Here is a 7,500-nt window from a genome sequence, read left to right on the forward strand (position 1 = left end):
TTATGTCTTATTACTATCCATTAACTGTGGCCACTTTTACCCCCTCATTAAGACTATTATCGATATCACTTTGACCAAGGACACACGAATCTATTGGGAAAAGCATCGAACGTGGAAAAAACGGAGTTCTGATTAATTTATATTTTCACTCGTCTTAAATATGCTTCTGAGCTGAATAGAATTGTATTCCTCTGGTAAAAGAAAAAGATATATAAAGTCTGTAATTACGTCAAAAAAAGCCGATAAAACCCAAAGGGAATATCCATAATACAGAACATATTATATTCACAAATTCACTTACACATTCGACACCAAACTTTGAACTAGTTCAAAGGTTTACTTTGGCTTAAAGGGAATCTTCTGGTGGCACTTTGAATAAACATAAGAACTAACTTTGACTTTCACATTGTTAATCAATACGAATGAACCCTTTGACCTATTAAAACACTCTCAGATGGATGAGGATGTCTATCACGAGCCATAACAGAATTAAACCCATATCAAGAGGCTAGATGATGGAGCAATCCCTGTTTCTAGTTTATCTTATTTAGAGAACAGTCGGTCTTTGAGTCCTCTTATCTAGGGTTCTCAGGGTCTAAGTAATTAATATTAAAAGGCAGAAATGTAATAATTTCCAAATGTTGAGTATTCTAATTTGAGTATAAGATATAAGTACACGTTTAATCATCCTCCGTATACCATAGGCCATGGGCGTAGTTATATGCTAGATCCATATTTATTTTCATCATAATCTACATTAAATAATTTTATTTCACTTCGATCTAAATTGCTATATAATATGGTAGAGTCAACGTATTCTCATATTTGTACATCACCCTGGATTTCACTGATACACTTCATACAGTGGTTTTAATCAGGGTGACCAAAATGATACATGGACTTAAAAAAATACCTTATGATGACAGTCTTAGACACCTTAACTTACGCTCTCTGGAAAGATGTAGAGTACGGGGGGATCTAATAGAGTTATTCAAATGGATCAAGGGCTTTAACAAGAGTAATGCAGGTAAGGTCATCATATTAGACAGTAAAGTAGGACTCAAAGTAACGGGATTAATTAAAAAAAAATTAGGTTTGAGAATGGAATGGACAAGAACTAGTTTACCAATAGAGTGATTAATGAATTAATGGACTTAGTAACCATGTAGTGAGCGCTGAATCTATTGGTTGATCTAAGAGAAGATTAGATAACTTTGTGAATGGGAATGACAGGTGGTAACGGACATAGAGCTGTCTAGTAGATGCCTTATGGTTTCTTGCAGTCTCCTCTATTTTAATGTTCTTATAACCTTGTAGTATGTGACGGTGAGTGACGTCATGTCGTCGAGGTCAGTGGAACGTAAAAATTACTTTATGATTCACCTCCTTCTCCCTCCCTTCCTCTCCCCTCTCGCCTCTTTCTTAAGTATATATGGTCTACCTCTTATATATATATATATATATATATATATATATATATATATATATATATATATATATATATATATATATATATATACATATATTGGAGACTGGAATGTTATAACACATTTGTAAAAGATCACTATTAACCCACTATCGGAGAAATAATAACGGAAAGTACAGAGAAACTGTATATTTCGACTACTCTCTGTAGTCCTCTTCAGCAGAAATGCTTACATAAAGTTAAGGTACAAGTATTTATGAAGAAATGAGGGGTACATAGAAGGGGATGAGGAAAGTGGGGGGAGGGACTCAGGTCACATGCCCTTGGAATGGTTGGGTCAAAGAAGGACAAGGGGTGATATTTTGTCCAACCGCTTTAGACATAATTTCGTTGACCGCTAACTTGGTAATACAATCTGGGGGCCACTGGCCTTTAGAGGTATTAAAGTTGGGATAATGTTTTATTAGAGAAGATTCTACAATTTTTCTTCGATAGCTACAGTGTGATTTATAAATAATTGATGCATTATCCCAATCTAATCTATGGTCTTTTTGGCTGGCATGGAGGAACACAGCGGAGTTAACTTGTCCGTATTTTATGGAATTTTTATGTTCCTTTAATCTCGTGGACAAATTCCTGCCAGTTTGGCCCCAGTAGACATCATCACAGTCTTTACAAGGCAATTTATATACCCCGGAGTTTTGGTCCACATCATCCCTCCGGTGTACATTAACTACCTTTCTAAAAATGCTGTTTGGATAATTGTAAATAAATTTGATTTGATTATTAGGTAGAAGTTTGGAGGCCGAGTTGATAGAATCATTAAATGGTACAATGATGTTATTGTTACCCCATTTAAACTTCTCCCTGGAGTTATTTGGTTTATAAAAGTTGGATTTGGCTTTATGTAGGGCTTTCTTTAGAAACCATTCCGGATAACCTACGTTAGAGAGTTGTTTATTAATGATGTCAAATTCTATTTGCAAAAATTGTGGACTACAAATTCTAAGGGCTCTGAGATATAGACCCGATGCAACACTAGATTTAATATTATCCGGATGGTGGCTAAAAAAAATGTAAGTAATTTCCTGTGTGGGTAGGTTTCCTATACACAGTAAAGGACAGTTGGTCCGGGTCTCTTATGACCGAAATGTCCAGGAATGGGATTCGACCTCCTTCTTCCCATTCAACCTTGAAATTAATATTTTTGTTAAACTAAATAATTTAGCTAAGAATATTAATTTTAAGGTTGAATGGGAAGGAGGAGGTCGAATCCCGCTGTGTTCCTCCATGCCAGCCAAAAAGACCATAGATTAGATTGGGATAATGCATCAATTATTTATAAATCACACTGTAGCTATCGAAGAAAAATTGTAGAATCTTCTCTAATAAAACATTATCCCAACTTTAATACCTCTAAAGGCCAGTGGCCCCCAGATTGTATTACCAAGTTAGCGGTCAACGAAATTATGTCTAAAGCGGTTGGACAAAATATCACCCCTTGTCCTTCTTTGACCCAACCATTCCAAGGGCATGTGACCTGAGTCCCTCCCCCCACTTTCCTCATCCCCTTCTATGTACCCCTCATTTCTTCATAAATACTTGTACCTTAACTTTATGTAAGCATTTCTGCTGAAGAGGACTACAGAGAGTAGTCGAAATATACAGTTTCTCTGTACTTTCCGTTATTATTTCTCCGATAGTGGGTTAATAGTGATATATATATATATATATATATATATATATATATATATATATATATATATATATATATATATATATATATATATATATATATATATATATATATATATATATATATATATATATATATATATATATATATATATATATATGTACGACATTATATTAATTTTATGTTTAAGCTAGCAAACTCCTTCCAGTGTTAAACTGCCTTCAATTTTTGTTTATTCTCTTCATTGATTATTGATTAGGATGTGGTTCAAATCTTCGATGACATCCCTCTCACGTCAAGTCCCACAATGCTTTGGCCACTCCCCATAGTCCCTACTTTCTCAAATTCGTATAACTCAGTAACCACGAACGTCTCCCACTTTCTCCCTCATTTCTCCTTACAATCATCTCTCCAACTACCCCCCCCCCCGCCCTCGCTCCCTTCTTTACCATCAGTCAAACTATTACCCAGCACGCAGTATCGGCTTCAACAGAAACCTGCTCTTTCCGCGTTTCATCTGTTTTCAACGTGTCAACCGCCACACGCCTCCCAGATGCAATTGCCAGAAACCTCTTTCCGTATGAATATGCAACCTACCTTGCAATCATTTCTCAACGTTCATTGCCTCGTAATATAAACTCAATACACGGAGACGTACACCGGTTAAAATTCCTTTATTTTTTCATTGTGGTGAAGTGTAAGAAAAATGTCGACATGATGGCAAATCCGGGGAGCCAATGATTGCGTGACGCTAGACAAGTGATAAAGATGATTTTGGGATTTTTTTTTCAAACTTGATGTGCAGCCACTAAAAGCACTGTCATTTCGTCACTGTTCTGCAAGGAACTGTAATCGAATAAATTCTTGAGAGGTCTGAGGTAGAAAGGAGAGACGAGAATTATGGAAAGGGGAGGAAAGTATACATAAACTAAAATCGACATTGAGAGGCGGAAAACGAGGAAGCAGAGGCTGAAAAGTATAAAGAAGGAAAGTACAGCACAGGAGTCAACATTTGGATATGAAGTCTATGATCTAATGTGAAATTAAATGAATGTAATATATGTACACGTACGTACGTGTGTGTGTGTGTGTGTGTGTGTATTCACGCGTGTGACCGCATTCACTCAGATACGTTTAGTTCAGTATGGATTCTAATACAGTATATCTTCTATTGGCTTCTTGCCGATGTTTTCAATATTTCGGGGAGTTTTTCGATACGATTTGGTCCTGTCACAAAGAAGTTGGCTAAAGTTTGCCGAATGAAGAGTTTGTAAGTCAGTAAAAAAAAAAAAAAAAAAAAAAAAAAAAAAAACTAACATTGCTTCTTTTCCCATTGTTCATCTTCACCTTCTCTGTTGGCTTAAATATCTCACCTCTATTTCTCTTCTTTTGTTATTTTGGTCGACATTGTTGTTCTGATTATAGCAACTGAGTCTCCTACGCTCACCAAACGAGTCTACTCGATGTATCACATCTATTGCTCTTCTTTAGTTATTTTGGTCGACTTTGTTCTTCTGATTATAGTAACTGTGAGTTTCCTGCCCTTACCAGGCGAGTTTATTCGATATCACAACCCTATTGTTCTTCTTTAGTTATTTTGGTCGACTTTGTTCTTCTAATAATAGTAACTGTGAGTTTCCTACCCTTGCCAGACGAGTTTATTCGATATCACAACCCTATTGTTCTTCTTTAGTTATTTTGGTCGACTTTGTTCTTCTAATAATAGTAACTGTGAGTTTCCTACCCTTGCCAGACGAGTTTATTCGATATCACAACCCTATTGTTCTTCTTTAGTTATTTCGGTCGACTTTGTTCTTCTAATAATAGTAACTGAGTTTCCTACCCTTGCCAGACGAGTTTATTCGATATCACAACCCTATTGTTCTTCTTTAGTTATTTTGGTCGACTTTATTCTTCTAATAATAGTAACTGTGAGTCTCCTGTTCGATATCACAACCCTATTGTTCTTCTTTAGTTATTTTGGTCGACTTTGTTCTTCTAATAATAGTAACTGTGAGTCTCCTGCCCTTGCCACACGAGACTACTTGCATGAGCTAGCCTACTCTTTTCATTTCCAGCAAATATCATTTGAAAAATCTAATGAATACGTTCATTCTTTCTTTCCTTCTTCTCCTGGAAAATTCTAGAATTATCTTCTTTACATTTGCCCCGTAGTCTCTTACATTTTCTTTAACCGAATATTAAAAGCATTTCCCTAGTGCCAAATGGTGCCTTTGAAATATTATGTTCTTGTTATTTCTTCTTTTAATGTTATTCTATGAGCCTTTTATATTGTTGTTTTTATGTTACTTCTTTATCGTACTTTCCAGAAAAGAATATTGAAAGCGAAAAACCAGATGTACACACACCAAGGGAGTAAGTATGGATCAATAGGAGATTGTTATGAAAGACGACAGAGGAGTGAGTTATCCAGGATCCAGCTTAAGCAACACAGAAACAAGGGTGTCTGGAGTGTCCTACTGTGACGTCATTACCTCCGCCATCCATGACGAGTCCGCTGGAAAAAAGAAAAAGAAAAAAACAAGAGCACGTCCGCCTGGAATTTGGTATTTAGTTAACTTTCCTTAATGTGGTGGGCATGGAGAATTTGAAAGTCTCTCTCGTGGGGTGAAACATCTTTATACAATGAATGGCAAGCAGGCAGACAGTCACAGGCTTGTCCGCAAATGTAAGTGTACATACACATACACACACACACACACACACACACACACACACACACACACACACACACACACACACACACACACACACACACACACACAAAGAAAAAAAAAATAGAACTAATCCAGGATTGTCGAAGGACCCTGAATTTAGAGGAAATTTCCATGAATGTGTCCTCTAACCCTAAATATCCAAACAAACGACCTTCAAGCTCTTTCCGACTGAAAAAAGGACAACTAACACAAACCGCGTTAGGTCACAGCATCCCACGGGGTGCCATTGATATCTGCTTCCATCTAAAATTAGCGACACCTTGCTTTCATCCCCCAAGGTATACAAAGTATTCTTGTCAAATGATTGGTCTGTCTATCTTTAGCCGCTGTTAAAGTTTCATTAAGATCAATATACACGCATCTGGCTCTTCCAGTACAAGATGTCATACCTTGAAACTAAGGGTAGACCTTGTAATATAATAAACGGGTTATATAAAGACAAAGTAACATTTGTTGAAAAGAAAGATTCAAATTTTGTGATCACCATGTATACAAACAGATAACCATAGCATATTTTTACATTACAAGATGTCATAGCAGTGAAAGACAAAGATAAAACAGAATTGAAAAGAGAGGATAATTATTTTTCGAGTAATCTATATATTTTGGTCTCCACACTAAGGATCTTTGCAGTGCACTGAGTGCAAAACAAAAACAAATACGAACTATTATAGATCAGGTAATATGGCCTAGCCTGGGGGTCAGACAGAAACGTGGCCAGAATTGTATTGGAAATCACCCTAAGGAATATCTAATACCGTTTTTCATATAGTGTAGATATATTTATACTTATGTATTTGTGTATATATATATATATATATCTATATTTTTGTATATATACATGTATAAATTTGCATATGTCCATATATTTGAATATATATGGGAATAATGATATATATAAACCTATGTATCTAAATAGCCATAGATAGATATATAGGTAGATATTCCATATAAAGAATAACAGTGTGACTAACTAAACTAGTGTAGTAAAAGGACTCTTGATATTCTTAACATAAAACGAAAGATTATGAGATAAAAAATAATCTTGCCTAAGAAACGCAGTGAAAAGATCAAAGACCATGGAGGGAGGATGAGCCCTTGCGTTCGTTTTAAACGAAAATCTCCTAATGATTTAATATTAAAGGCTTTTAAAGTAGATGTTTCAACTCACAATGAAATAAATTCAAAGGAGTTTTCGACTTATACCAATCGAGCGTTTAAATGATATTGATGAGGAGGAAATCATATAGAACTAATATGGTATGATAAATATTTAATCTGCTGTTTCTAAAGTCGAAGGTTTTGATGAAAGCTTAGCGTCATGAATAATAACTATACAGAGGTTGTTTGGAAACTACATAGTTTTTCTCAATTAATGCACTTATTTTTAGGCAGAATCTAGAAATATCTTAGTAGTGTTGATTTATTGAGGGAAAAGTATGGATAGGATATGATTAGATTCTTTGTTGATAAAAAGATGATCCTAGATCAGTGTTTTTTTAATTTGTATCATCTCAACAACCCTTATACCAAGACTGAAATAGTTCAATATTCTCTCGCATGTAGTTACAACTACTAGATTACTTCATAAGATGAAATATATTAGATTAAAAACAAAGTAAATAGAAAATAGAATGCAA

The sequence above is a fragment of the Oratosquilla oratoria genome, chromosome 42 (genome assembly GCF_046742065.1).
Source record: "Oratosquilla oratoria isolate Oo_2021 chromosome 42, ASM4674206v1, whole genome shotgun sequence".
Classification (NCBI taxonomy): Eukaryota; Metazoa; Arthropoda; class Malacostraca; order Stomatopoda; family Squillidae; genus Oratosquilla; species Oratosquilla oratoria.